Below are 16168 nucleotides of genomic sequence, written 5' to 3' on the forward strand. Positions count from 1 at the left end.
TCCTATGGATTTCGGTAAATGAATGAAAAAGTTAGCAAGCTCACATACCCCCTACGCTCCCCCAAAAGTTAATGTGCTGAAATTCCCGGAAAAAATAAAGGAATCCGAATTACCTGGTAATATGAACATCTACACACTGTGTCATAAATATCTGCAAAGTTTGATAAACTGATAAGCTGATAAACTTTTCATCTCTATATTCAAGATATGGCCAAAAATCTAAGTGTTCAAGTGCGGAAAATCCCGGAAAAAATAAAGAAATCCGAATTTCCTGGTAATATGAACATCTACACATTGTGTCCTATATATCTGCAAAGTCTGACGAAATTGTGTGCAGCGGCTTATGAGGAGTTGCGCTGACAAAAAAAGACAGGACTGACTGACTGACGGACGGGTCAAAAACATTAAACCTCACGCAACTTGTTGCGTGGGGTTCAATAAATGTGCATATCTTTTAAAAGTTATCTGTCATGCATGTAGCTGAACGGATAACAGGTTGGGAAAGATAACTCTGCTGTCTTTATAAACATTGAATACATTGCACGTTTTTCGGATGAGACCTTAAGTTTCACGACAGGCGTTGGCACGATAAATAATGGCCCTGAGTGCCTAGAAAAGGTCGAAATTTGAATTCTCTTTACGAGTCAATAATTCTCAATTAGAACATAAAACAACAGACAGTCAGCCACAATGCGCCCACACTGCTGGAGCTAACTGCTACGACAAACCGAAATAAGGGATCACTGTATTCCGCATTCCCTCCTTCTGAACTGTTACGGGGGGATCCCCGTTGCTAATATTGGACTATGGAGCAGAAAAGGTCATCTCAAGTCACCATAGCGGGAACAGACGATAAACGACAAGACAACTTTTGCTGCTGGGTACTAAGAAATCACAAATTTTCATGGGGGTTTAATATTCGTTGTTTTCGAGGTGTTAAGAGACCCACGAATTTATGTCTACCACGAAATGTAAAATATGTCATATATACATAACTTCTCAACAATGCGACATCCACGAAATCAAATCCCCAAGAACCGAGAGTTTTTTCTCAAACCACGAAAATTAAACCCCACGAAAATACGGGATTTTACAGTATTACAATGTCTGAAATACTATTGCCCCCTCATCACATTTATGCCAGGAAACAGACCGATAATCCATATGACTCGGTTGTGCACATCACGTATTTTGAATCATTTCGGAGTACAGAGGACTACATGCTTTCCGGTCGTCCGCGTGTCGCAGTGCTGAGAACGTCTGATCTAGAATCGCAGAGAAGGGAGTTGATCCTTCCGTCGCTGGGTTCGATTCCCACTATAGGCCGTGGAGACCAGTATTTCGGTTGAGACCGTATAAGCCGAGGTCCCATGTCGCAGTAGGCGCTCCTAGGAAAAAAGAACCCTCACTGCTCAATTGCCTAAGTGCCCAGTATGGGACAAAGTAAAGTCTTAATCATCTTCGCTAGCCAAGGGTTTCTGATACGCTACTCTCCTCATAAACCCTTGGCCTACGGTAAAGTCAAGAGACGGGATTGTTTTCCGTCACGTGATCTCGAATCTATCAGGTACGCACAGATTGCGTCATCGCCAGAAATAAAGACACGTGTTAAAAAAAAATTAAATCAAAGTTTTTTCAAGAATAATTAAGAAGCAGTAATTGAGTTATGTTTATTCATTATTTATAGAACAAATCTGAAGCTTCAATAAAGATTCTTAATCACATATTTAGAAGATATTGGATGAAACCATGGCTATTCATAGAATTGAATGTTATCTTACGGATCGTTGTTTTCTTGCGTTTTTCATTTCCGAGATTAAAGAGTGAAGATGTATCCCGAACGCAAATATCGTCATTTACAAAAAACAATTGCTGATTGGTCGACCTGGGTGTACTGAAATCCAATCAGAACTCTGGAAAAAAATCCCGATTTCTATGAACACCATAGGCCAAGGGTTTATGAGGAGAGTAGCGTATCAGAAACCCTTGGCTAGCGAAGATGAGTCTTAATATTTTTCATTGATACACAACAAGATTGCCACTTTTCCTAGGTTTTAAGAATAAAGATAAAATTTGTGGGGGTGCAAGGATGTGTCAATCAAACCCACCCAAAAATTATAAATTTCCTTTGAGATAATTATCTCCGAGCATCATACTTACCTGTTAGAGTTAACAATAGCTACTCATTCCCGGAATTTGTTACCACCGCCGAGTCAAATTTTATACACTCCCCAAATCCAAGCAGCGCCACCTACTTCCGCGCATGCTCATCTTCATTCGAGTTACCATCTCTTAAATACTTTTAAGTGGAGAGGTTGGGAGGGAGTCTAACAGGTAAGTATGATGCTCGGAGATAATTATCTCAAAGGAAATTTATAATCTCCTTCGCATCATACTTACCTGTTAGAGTTAACAATAGCTACAGATTTTGAAGCTAAAAAGGAGGTGGGTGTACCTCATCAATAAAATTATACCAATCTATTAATTAAATTATGCAAGAAAGGTAAGAATTTTAACTTACCTTGACAGGAATTTAGTGTCCATGGGCAGCAGACATCACCGCTCTCCCAAAAACAGCTTTTCTACACATATCTCTCATGTTAAAGGATGTAAAAGTGTTTTCTGATTTCCAGGATGCAGCCTCCATGATGTCCTGAATGGAGGTTCCTTGAAACAGAGCCCAAGATGAGGAAAGGCTTCTGACATCATGTGCTCTAACTCCCTCCAAGTTCTGGTCTGAATATGCCAACTTGATAGTTTTGACAATCCATTTTGAAATAGAATCTTTTGAAGCTGGATTATGCTGGTTTTTCTTAAAACAAATAAATAATTTTTTTGACCCGGCTCTTAAGTGCCTTGTCCTTTTAATGTACATTCTCAAAGCACGTACTGGACAAAGCAAATCATCCTCTTTAATGGATGAAAATTTTGACATTTTTGGCAGTGTAATTTTGTTTGTCATGTAATTCAAAGAGTCATTTTTTGCTAAAAATTCAGGTGATCGTATAACAGAGACACCATCTCTGTCCCATCTTATATGTCCTTCATCAACTGTAAGTGCATGTAAGCAACTAACTCTTCTACCTGAAGCAGCAGCCACTAAAAAGAGTGTTTTCAAAGTCAAAAATTTAAGATCTACCTGATCTAGTGGCTCAAAAGGATGTTTACATAAACATTGTAATACAAAACCTATATCCCATGTTGGGATAAGTCTCCTTTTTGGAGGGACGAGCAATAAAATATGCTTTTAGAAGTTTTTCCAAGCTTTCTGCCTGACCAATAGTTTTTCCATCCCAACCTGGATGTACAGCAGCAATTGCTGATTTATATCCTGCAATGGTTCTAGCTTGTAGTTTCTTTTCCGAGAAAAGAAACTCAAGAAAATCAGCTATTTGAGGTTCAGATGCTTGCAAGGGATCAATATTTTCTCCCTGGGCCCAATCAAAATACAGTCTGAGTCTGTTATTATATGTTTTGTTTGTGCTGTTTCGTCTACAAGCTGATGCTCTCTTAGACACTGATCTAGAAAACCCTTTCTTAATGTACTGTTTGTGGATAATTTCCATGCTGTCAGCTTTAACATTTCTACGTTTTGGTGCAGAAACCTGCCTCCTCGCTGGCTTATGAAGTTGTGCAGCATTGGAAGCCTTACTGGGTAATCTATTAGTAGCTGAGCTAGTTCTGGAAACCAGGGTTGTCTTGTCCAAAAGGGGGCTATCAGTATTATTATGCAGTTTGATGACTGAATTTTTTGCAATACTTTTGGGATTAGAACCACAGGGGGATAAGCATATCCTATTATCCCTTGCCAACTGAGACTCAAGGCATCCACTGATAGAGCTAGTTCGTCTGGGAACGGAGACACAAAGGTCTGAACTTGACAATTCCATCGAGTTGCAAACAAGTCTACTTGTGGTCTGTCCCATATATTGAATATTGTCTGTGCAACTGTCTTGTTTAGCATCCACTCTGCTGGAAGTATTTTTGATCTCCGAGACAGAAGAGTTGGCCTTCCCTGCTATGTGTTGGGCAGTTAAGATGACATTGTTGTCTATAGCCCACTGATACATGTTCCAGACCAGAATGCAAAGGGATGGAGAGTGTGTCCCCCCCTGCTTGTTGATATAAGTCATAACAGTGGTGTTGTCTGTCTTGACTAACACTCTTTGGTCCTTCAGTATTTCCTGGAAATGCTTTAGTGCAAGGAAAACTGCCATCATTTCTAAATAGTTGATATGCTGTTGAGTTTGATCCCTTGACCAAACACCTGACACTTGCATCTGACCTAGATGCGCTCCCCAACCTGTCATGGAGGCATCTGTTACAAAGGTTTGAGAGATTGGTTTGTCTTTCAGAGGTAACCCTCTGAAGAAATTTTCCTGGTTTTTCCACCAGTTGAGGTGCTCCTTCACATGTTCTGTTAGGGGAATCTCTAGGAAAATATTTTTTTCCATTGTTTTCTAGTAAAACAGGAGATGGAGTTGAATGGGCCTCATGTGTAACCTTGCCAAAGGTACTAGATCTATGCAGGAATTCATTATTCCTAACAGTCTTAAAAGTGTTCTTACTTGAATCTTTTCTGATTTTCGGCACAGATAAATCAATTCTCTCAAAGCGTGGTAACGTTCTGTAGTTGGAAAAATCAAACCTTTTTCCAAGTCTATGAATGCACCCAGAAAAACCAGTTTTTGAGTCAATTGTAGGTTTGATTTTTCCCAATTTACTATGAAACCCAAACTCAGAGTCTGTTCTAAAATGAACTGCTTTTCTGCTCTTAGTTGATGATAATTTTGATTTTTGATGAGCCAGTCGTCTAAATACGCATGAGGATGTAATCCTCTTTGGCGCAAGTGGCCCAATAGAATTGACACTATTTTCGTAAACAAGCGTGGGACAACAGAAATTCCGGAGGGAAGTGCTCGATACTGATATATTTTTCCCTCTACTGCAAATCTGAGATATTTTCTGCTTTCTAAATGGATAGGAACGTGCAAATAAGCATCTGAAAGATCTATAGAAAAGGCCCAGTCCCCTATATTTAGTGACTGAATCACTGACCTTAAGGTTTCCATTTAGAAATGTTGATTTCTTATAAATCTGTTTAGTTTTCTCAAATTTAGAATTGCTCGAAATCCCCCTGATTGTTTTGGAACAATGAAAATTGTTGAATAGAACCCTGCATTTGAGTCTTTGGGATCTACAACTTCTATTGCATTTTTTTCTAATAGGGATTTTATTTCCTCCAGAATTACTTTCCGTTTTTCTGGATCCTTCGGAATTTCTGTGTGCCTGATGCCTGTGAAAAAAGGTGGCTTCTTTAGAAATTCTATTTTGTAACCTTCTGATATGACCCTGAGAATGAATTTGTCGTTTGATATTTGTTCCCAATTTTGAGCAAAATGTTGGAGTCTTCCTCCAACTTTGATATTGGGTTTTGGTAGCTTCCATGACTGGCTGGGGGCATCTAATATTTTCCCTTTTTTTGGAACTTAGATGGTTGAAAGGTAGATTTTGATTGGGTGCTCCAACCAGAACGCCTATAGTTATCAGATTTCTTTGAATCTGAATTTCTGTACGAGTTGCCTAATACACTAGTTCTGCCACTTGAACTGAAACTACCTGACTTGTCCAGCCGTTTAAATTTTTTATCTGGAGGCTTACCAGCATCAGATTTCTCAGAAAACGGGCGTTTCTGCCCACTGTGTTGTATGCCGTAGGCTTTAGATGTTTCTCGTACATCACGTATCATCTCTGATGATTTGTGAGTTATTTCCTGAACCTGACCAGCAAATAACTTGTCCCCTTCCAAGGGCACTTTTAACAGTTCATTTTTGGCTGCTGAATCTGGAATATTCATAGCGTCTATGTGAATATTGCGCCTGGCAAGCACACAACGTGCCGATGCTTTAACTGACAAGTCCCCAATGTCTACAATAGAATTTGCCAATCCTCCTAATAACTGAGACAACACTTCATCTGAAATTTCAGATTCACCTTTCAGTCCTTTTGACAAGGCTGATAGAATCAGGGAAGCATGAGACACAGCTCTCTGTTGGAATCTTAAACTTTGATCAATGGCTGAAAAAAGCAGCGTTGGCCTTGCGTTCAGATGAAAACAGTTCTCTGGGACCATGATCATTTTTGAGTCCTTTATTAGTACTGATATAAGTACTGACTGTTGCATCTATATCTGGACTTTTCCCTATCTTGTCAAAGTCTTCATCTGGCCATCTATACTGATATCTGTGACGATTTTTAAAAGATGCAATTTTAGGCAATGGCTTTTCAGTCTCTTTCCAAGCATTAACTATAATGCCATCTGCAGGTAAACTAGGCCCATCAGATTGTTTTTTACTGGACGGCAGGCCAGAGAATGACTGGGATAGAAAGGATTTTCTAGCCATCTCTTGAGGCTCTTTGGCTTCAATGCCAAGTATATTTTGCACATTGTGAATCATATTGTCCCAAGATTTTGGAACCGATTTTAATTCTTCGTCTTCCTCCGCTGTATTACTATGCAGAGGTGCCTCAACTGCTATATTTACACTGTCAGGTACATGAGGGACCTGTCTAGAACTTGTGCAAGTACGCTCACTCTGCCACGAGCGGCGTTTGTCTGGAGACGATGTGTCTAAATAACTGCAAGTATCGTCATCATCAGCCATTACATTTAAAGGGGGCTCATTGACTTCGGCGTTGTTACTTGCCGAAGAATCTTTATTACCAACAGAAAGAAGATTGATAATTTTATTTTCAAATGCTGAAAATCTCGTTTCAAACATCGCATCGACTTCACGTCTAGATAAATACACTGAAGAATTTACTTCAGGTACGATGTCGGAGTTTACCGGCTCCGAGAAATCAGGAACAAGGGGAATAAATTGTCGTTGAGACGATGAGGACTTCTCATTTTTAGAATCCTTACCAGGATTCTTAGTAGTGTGGCTCTTACCAGAACCACGAGGTAGTTGTTCCTTACCAGGAACTCTGGTATCATTTGCCTCTTTCATTGGCGAAATAGCTTCCCCCGACTCCTTAGAGCATTTAGACACATGTTTTTCTTTATCTTTATCTTTACCCATCATGTAGAAACATAAAAGAAACACTGCCGCGATCGAAAATATTCTTCACGATTTCGGTAACAACTTTCTTTAATGGCGCCGAGAATGAAGATGAGCATGCGCGGAAGTAGGTGGCGCTGCTTGGGTTTGGGGAGTGTATAAAATTTGACTCGGCGGTGGTAACAAATTCCGGGAATGAGTAGCTATTGTTAACTCTAACAGGTAAGTATGATGCGAAGGAGATTTGAAAATTCAATGACTTAAAGATGAATTAAAATTTTTAATATATTTTTTTGTGAAATGCTATTAAAATATATAAGTCGTGATATTATACAGAAGATATTAACTTCAAATCTGTGTCCATTCACCTTCAAGTTATTAAAAAAATGGTACAGTAAACATAACTTTAATGTGCAGTTCATATGAGTGCATCTTTAAATGCTCATAAAATCTAAATACATGACGCTTAAGGCAAGTGCTTGATAACTTTTTTGATTAATGAAACGTGAGAACAACAGCTTAATTTCAATACAGCGGTTTTGCAAGTATCAAATCTGAATTCATTTATTCTTGTTTTGATAACGAATGATATAACGCAGGTGTTATTTGGAAATGTGTATTATTAGCTCTACTGGTCAGAGACCAGAAGAGCTTATGCGATAGTAATGCGTCCGGCGTCCGTCCGTCTGTCTGTCTGTCTGTAAACAATTTTTCAAAATGCTACTCCTCCTGCAGTTTTGGTCTGATTTCAATATAACTTGGCACATAACTAGACTACACTAAGGTACATAATTCTGTTTATCGGTTTTTGATTTCAATGAAAGGTGTTGCCGTGGTAACTAAAAATAGAAATTTCTCTGAAATTCTTTCAAAATGCTACTCCTCCTACAGTTTTGGTCTGATTTCAATATAACTTGGCATATAACTAGACTACACTAAGATACATAATTTTATTCATCAGTTTTTGATTTTGATGAACGGTGTTGCCGTGGTTACTAAAAACAGAAATTTCTGTGAAATTCTTTCAAAATGCTACTCCTCCTACAGTTTTAGTCTGATTTCAATATAACTTGGCACACAAGTAGACTACACTAAGATACATAATTCTGTTTGTCAGTTTTTGATTTCAATGAAAGGTGTTGCCATGGTTACTAAAAATAGAAATTTCTGTGAATTTTTTTCAAAAATGCTACTCCTCATACAGTTTTGGTGGGATTTCAATATAACTTGGCACACAAGTAGACTACACTAAGATACATAATTATTTATTTATCGGTTTTTGATTTCGATGAATTGCCGTGGTTACTAAAAATAGAAATTTCTGTAAAATTCTTTCAAAATGCTACTCCTCCTACAGTTTTGGTCTGATTTCAATATAACTTGGCACACAAGTAGACTACACTAAGATACATAATTCTATATATTGGTTTTTGATTTCGATGAAAGGTGTTGCCGTGGTTACTAAAAATAGAAATTTCTGTGACATTCTTTCAAAATGCTACGCCTCATACAGTTTTGGTCTGATTTCAATATAACTTGGCACACAAGTAGACTACCTAAGAACTTAAAGAGATTTTATCAAGGATCATTATTCTATTTATTGCTGTTTTAAAGTTTCAATTCCCAAAAGCTTCAGTACTTTTCTCTTCCTTTGCTATAAGTACAAACCAGTAGAGCTTCAGTCTCGACAGAGACTTCTGGTTTTTCATATGGATTATATACAATATATACTCGGATGTTTGAACGAGTATTGTTCTTGATATTGCTACTGAAATTGGAACATCATATGGAAAGATGGGGAGTATTTTGAAGTATGAGTGAAAAATGAAGATAAGTTAATGCGAGAGGCTTTTTTTGGAGAAGAAATGGAAAAAGGGCAGCATTTTGTAGATTAATGTATTCGAATTGGACTGCTTCTATTACGTAACGTTCGTTCCTTCTGCTTCGTTGGTGTGGTCATTACAAACGTGCGTAGCAGATTGATTAAAGCGTCTTTGCAAACAAAAAAATGTAAATCATTTGTAATTATTGGTTTATCAGATTGTATCTTTTTAAATAAAGTACAATAAATATTTTTCGTCGGACTCTATGATTTTGAACATGAACTAAAACGTATCAAACAAGAGGCCCATGGGCCTTATAGGTCACCTGAGCATCATGCAACAACTTTCAAATGATTGAATTTGGTTCATGTTTTAAGCTAGATGCTATTGCATTCACAATTTTGAAAGAGGCACCATTGCTATTCATAACTATACACTTAGCAATTGTTTAGTTTGTTTACTTAATACCCATGGGCAAGGGTAGAAGAACAAAAATGTAGTCAACTAATCAGTAATATTCAGCGATAATCAGGAGTGCTCCTACCACACATGAACCCCTGAGCCTAGGTCTACACATTGCACAATTTTTGAAAATTAATACCAAGGAGCAGATTTCAAACAATTCATTTTCAGTATATAAGTACAGCCCCACCCCCACCCCTCCATTTTGGTATCCCTGACCCAGGGGCCTTGAAATTCACAATTCTGGAAGAAGAGCCCATCATAAATATGTAAATAGTTCATCTGCTTATTACCCAGAAGTAGAGAAAATGATTTTCATACATGTAATGTTTTTTCGCTATATAATCAATAGAGCCCCGCCCTAACACCATAACCCCTGACCCTGGGGCCATAAAATTCACAATTTTGGTAGAAACATTCTTGCTCATCATAACTATGTCCTTAATTAGTTTATTTAATACTCAGAAACAGAGAAGAAGATTTTCAAAGATTTAAAGCATTTTCACTATATGATCAATAGAGCCCCGCCCTAACACCATAACCCCTGACCCTGCGGCCATAAAATTCACAATTCTGGTAGAGGCACTCTTGCTCATCATAACTATGTACTTAGTTTATTTAATACCTAGGAGAAGAGAAGAAGATTTTCAAAGATTTAATGCATTTTCACTATATAATCAATAGAGCCCCGCCCTAGCACCATAACCCCTGACCCTGGGGCCATAAAATTCACAATTTATGTAGAGACACTCTTGCTCATCATAACTATGTACTTAATTAGTTTATTTAATACTCAGGAACAGAGAAGAAGATTTTCAAAGAAATAATGCATTTTCACTATATAATCACTAGAGCCCAGCCCTAACACCATAACCCCTGACCCTGGGGCCATAAAATTCACAATTTTGGTAGAGGCACTCTTGCTCATCATAACTATGAACTTAATTAGTTTATTTAATACCCAGGAACAGAGAAGAAGATTTTCAAAGAATTGAGGCTTTTTCACTATATAATCAATAGAGCCCCGCCCTAACACCAGAACCCCTGACCCTGGGGCCATGAATTTCACAATTTTGGTAGAGGACTCGATGCTGATTACAATCATACCAACAGTTTGACTGCTTGGTGTCCGGGAGTAAAGAAGATTTCTAAAGATTGCACTAATTTTAGTGGTTTTTGCCCCACCCCTCAGGCCCCAGGGGGGCAGGGACCACGAAATTCATAATTTTTGTTCCCCTTCACCCATAGATGCTTTATGCCAAAATTGGTTGAAATTGGTTCAGCGGTTTCAGAGAAGAAGCTGAAAATGTTTAAATGTTAACGAACGACGGACGACGACGGACGAAAACAGATAGCAATAGGTCACCTGAGTTTACTCAGGCGACCTAGAAAACAACATTGGGGTTTACCAGAGCTTAACTGGGTTTAAGAAAATTAACAGAGTTGTATTTACAATTTTACCGAGTACCCAGGTACTCGATCGGAAAAACGATTATCAAATCTTTAGATTATTTACCGATATGATATCTTATAAGCTTTTTCAAAACCTCAAACTTAATTATCAGTACAATGAATTTCATTATGTGTACAAAACGATATCGCTACTATATGTTCCTCGGCAAGTTTTCTCCCTTATGCCGTTTTGTTGAGCCTATTTACACAAGGTTGTTTAGAGATCCAGCCATCCCAAACTCTGTATTTCTCAAAAAGATATGCAGTCTGTTCTCGAAGATCATCCCTAGCATAAATGGTCAGGGTTAAATTTAAAAAAAGATGCGAAATATTTGGAAAGTTTTTTCTTGTCTGATCTGTAACATCATTTTCATCATCCTGTAACATAATGCACACCGTTCCCAATTCGGAGTCCTTTATAAACACTAAATCTTAGGATTTCAAGTCGACAACATCAAAACCTACAAGTCTACACTTTATACGACTATTCCTAACGATAAATTAAGTCTTAAGACAATATCACTGACATCTTTATGAAAAACGGGACTCGAAAAATTTTTGTGATTGGTCATCAAGAAAAAATTCATTAATTGATAATTCCGATTCTACACACAGGCATTCCGAAGTTGAATATTAAAGAGTGAAGCACTTCATCATTGACAACCATTATGTAGACAACGGATACCAAGGGTTCATGGTGAATGTCGCTGGTCAACAGGGGATGCTTTTTAATCTTAGGCACATTACCCTATCTCTTAACACTTCCGGTTAAGTGGCATGAAGTCCAGGATGAACTGTCAAGGTGGGAAAGGGCCACACACTGCCCGTAGTCGTCAAGCAGATTAGAATTATTAACTTGAATAAATAGCACCGGTGTAACGTTGAATTTTGACCCGGGTTGAAAATTGACCCGGGGGTCATTTTTCAACGTTGAATACTGAGACTAAAGGTGTTGAATTTAGACCCTAATCCGTTGAAAACTGAGCCGGGTCGTTGAATTTTGATCATGAAACCGGTTCAAAATTCAACAGCATAAAAACACATATTTATGATTGGGTTTTCACTACTGTGACTTAATTCATAGGTATGAGGCCCCGTTTTGGTATTTACTGCAAAAAGTAATATCCCCTATTTGAATAAGTGAAATCACCTGTTCCAATAGATGATATCACCTATTTGATTTGAATTTGTGATATCACCAATTCGAAAAGGTGATATCGCCTATTCGAATGGGCGATATCACCTTTTCCCATCAAACAGCTGTAGTTTCTTTTTGCTTACAAATTAATTTATTTCACTTATATATCATGTTATCAACAAGAAAATCGTAGAAAACGCATGAAAACTGGGTAGTCCGAATTTTCTTGGTTCCAGTGGTATTCTATATACAATGTATTACAGGGAGCATTCATTATTGACTGTTGTAAGAAACTCAAATAGGTTATATCACCATTGCGAATAGGTGATAGCACTTATTCAAATAGGTGATATCACCTTTTATTCTAAGCTCTCTGACTTGATCACATGATTAAGTATATAACAGCATAAAGACTTGAATTTCTATTCATAGAATCTGAAATGCATATTGACTTTATGTTTTTTTTTCTTGTGATCATATGCTATATTGCAGGAGTCCTTTTCGAAAATTTCATTAAAGTGAGTGACCCCCCCCCCCCCCCGCTTACTTTTTTTCATAGAACAAGTGTTAAAATGGAGATAATTTTTTGTAAAAACAGAAATAGTATTGATTTCTCAATTAAAGATAATACAGAGTATATGACTTGATATTTCTGAAAAAAAAATTACTACAACTTGTATTAATATATTTTAATGTTCCGTAATTGATGAGACGTAACAATGCCTTGAAGTCTTGAATTAGGATCTTCATGTGCTTTATATTAAAACATATTGGATACCTTTGTCAAAAATTGATACGAGACACAATCAAATAATCAAATTAGCATTCTGAATAACTAAATCCTCTATAATTACTCCATCAATGTATAAAACGAAACACATTTATTAAATATTAAACAGCAACAGCTTAATTTATGCTGATCCCTAGTCTCTAAGTCTTGAAGAGAGAAAACTTGTGCCTTATTCCCAAAATTTTCAAAGAAGATGGTTTTTTTGTTTCATTTAGTTTGAAAGACATCGTGGAATTGTTACATTTATGTCATTTTTTTTCTAGGGGGTACTATAACATAATATTTCACAAAAAATAAAACCTAAAATATATTTAATGCATACATGTAGATGCATGATACGTGTACATGTACATTATAAAATAGAAGATTAGAATTGATTTCGCTTGAGAACCAAAATGAACCAAAATTTATCTAATTCAAAATTTTAATACATCAGTACATAAAACGAAACTGACAAAATAAATGGTTGCTTGCCCGAATAAAAAAAAATAACGCCCCATGCCAGGCTCGAACCAAAAACCTTTAGCTTCGAGTACACTGAACAGGTAGCTTAACTTTCTGAGCTATCACCGCTACACATATACAAACGTCTTTAAAAGGACAAAGACGCACCACATTGACACATTTGGATTTTTTGGGGAAAAGTTCATTTTTCGTGGTCTCTGTGTCTTCTCTCCATTTTTTAAAAAAGTGTAATCGTTTCTTTGAATTAAAATACACACAACTAAAACCATGGAGAGAAGACCCAGACATAGAAAATTTTTAGAAAAATGTGTTTCAAAATGTACAATTTTGTACCAAATGTCTGATATGGCCAATTTTCAAGTTATTTTTTAGCAAATCAAAGCTCAATTTCGGGAAAATATTTTCCGTTCCTATTGCACAGGAACCCGATAAATTGAAAAAATGTTAAAATTTCATGTGACATGTCAATAAAATTTTCACTTTTCAATTACGCCCAGGTTCCTGCCGAATGCCCATCAAAAGCGCCCTCGTTCTTTTGTTTTGTCAATCTATGTGATAAAATGATTTATATTCGATAATAATGTGTAACTTTACATTCCTATTTAATTGATTTTACAACCAATTCTAGTTTAATTTGTCATATTTCCCAGAATGCAATCATGACAATTATTGAAAAAGAATTTAAAAAAAAAACATCGCATAGGAGATCATAGAGATAAAATTATGTAAATAAGATGAAAAGTTTATCGAAAGGAATCGTATTTTTTCGAATAAAAATGGATGCTAGTATGTTTTCGAACAACAACTTTATTGCATATAAACCAAATAACTATCGAATAAAAAAAATAAAATAAATCGAATAGGAATGACAAAATTAGCGACTAGCAACCGATTGTTTTAAATATTAATGACATCGAATAGGAAACACGTGTTTTCGAGAAAAAAATATGTAAATTTTATGATATATGAATCATATTGTCACATTTCCTGTAATTGGAATAGCAATTTATCGAATACAAATTACAAATAATGGAATAGAAATAACAAGTAATCAAATAGAATCACATTCCATAGAATAAGAATGTTTTAAAATAAGAATAATCTCATGCTCAAGTTTATGGTCCGAAAGCGATCAATTTTCAAGCCGAGACAGTCTATTGACAAATAAGTTAATTGTTACAGGGATTTCAACAAATTATTTAAAGTCAGCATTACTTACATGCTATGGTCGCTATATTGCTCTTTTCACAAATATAACCTATCATTGGCATCATTTTCGTCGATGTGTTTCATTCTAATTTTTAGGCTATAAATTTTGTTACTTTTATACTGAATTTGACTAGATGGGATGTTCCACCCACCTGATCAATAAATATAGGGCTACTTTCTAGACTGCAGATTTTTAAGATTTTTGTTTTATGCCCTATTCGTTGTTATGTAGTTATTTATGGATGCCATGGATTTTGGAAAGTATTGTCAAAAATAAAGTTGTTATGCTTGAAGATAACTGAAATCGTGCACTGTTCAAAATGTACATGTATACACGGGGTGATACTGTATGTTTATTTCTATTATTCTTGAAAAGGGAAAAAATTGAAACCGAAATATAAATAAAGTGATGCTGATAAATCCCGTAAAACAACTTCCCAGCTAAAAAAAATGTTCAAACTTTGAGGTGGGGTCAATATTCAACAGGGTCAATTTTCAACTTGTTGACGTCATCAGGTGTAAGAAAAAAAATATCAAGCTGTTGAAAAATGACCCCGGGTATAAATTCAACGACTTTTGGTCTCAATATTCAACGTTGAAAAATGACCCCGGTTCAATATTCAACGTTGAAAAATGACCCCCGGGTCAATTTTCAACACGGGTCAATATTCAACGTTACACCGGCACTCCGGATACTGAATTATTTGCGAATTTTTTGGGGCAAACCCAGATCTATTTGTTAAGGTGCTCCCTCCCCCCTTACAAACGCATTGCCATCCTGGGTTTTTTAGGAGAGGGTCGAAAATTTTGTTGTTTTTTTTTTACGATAAAAACTTCAGACTTCTATGGTACGTAACATGATAAACATGCTTTCGCTGAATACGCCCACTACCTGGAAAAGTCATTTTGAACAGTTTCTTTGATTTTCTGTTGTCACGAAGAAACAGTATATTGCTTAAGTTATTAATAACATCAGCAAACCAGAGGTCTCTGTCGAGACTGTAGCTTTACTGGTTTGTACTTATAATGATTGATTGATTGTGTATTGTATAACGTCCCTCTCGAGAATTTTTCACTCGTATAGAGACGTCACCGTGTGCCGGTGAAGGGCTTCAAATTTTGACCTTTATTCGGCACTCGGGGCCATTGAGCAGTGAGGGATCTTTATCGTGCCAGCGCCTGCCGCTGACACGGGGCCTCGGTTTTTAAGGTCTCATCCGAAGGACCCGCAACTTTCACTTCAAAGTGCCGAGCGCATAGCGCAGGAACAGTTGCTACCCATTTTTTATCGACTTAGGTCAGTCGCAGCCGAGATGCGAACTCACGGCCTCCCGATCACGGAGCGAGCGCTCTACCGACTGTACTTATAATGAAGGAAGAGGAAAGAAGCAGTACTGTTGGGACTTAAAACTTTACAAAAGCAATAAATAGAATAGATCCTTGATTAAGTCTCTTTTTGTGCTAAGATTGCAATAAAACTACAACTGTAAGAGTAGCTTTTAATAAAACTTTAACAGAATTTTTAATTTGAGTTACCATGGCAACATCAGTCATCAAAATCAAAAATACAAAACTGATAATTATGTATATCAGTGTAGTCTACTTGCATACCAAATTATATTATAATCAGACTTGTAGTATAGGACTGGCGGTAAATTCAGATTTTACTTTGATGTTGCTGTGGTGTATTGCCAGAAGAATCACGATTTTGAAGTCACGCCCACACTTTAGCATCAAGTCATAATGTGACAAGACCTTGCCTGATCAA

The sequence above is a fragment of the Saccostrea cucullata genome, unplaced genomic scaffold, assembly GCF_032062105.1.
Source record: "Saccostrea cucullata isolate Sc308-1 unplaced genomic scaffold, CSIRO_AGI_Scuc_v1 ctg1071, whole genome shotgun sequence".
In the NCBI taxonomy this organism is placed as follows: Eukaryota; Metazoa; Mollusca; class Bivalvia; order Ostreida; family Ostreidae; genus Saccostrea; species Saccostrea cuccullata.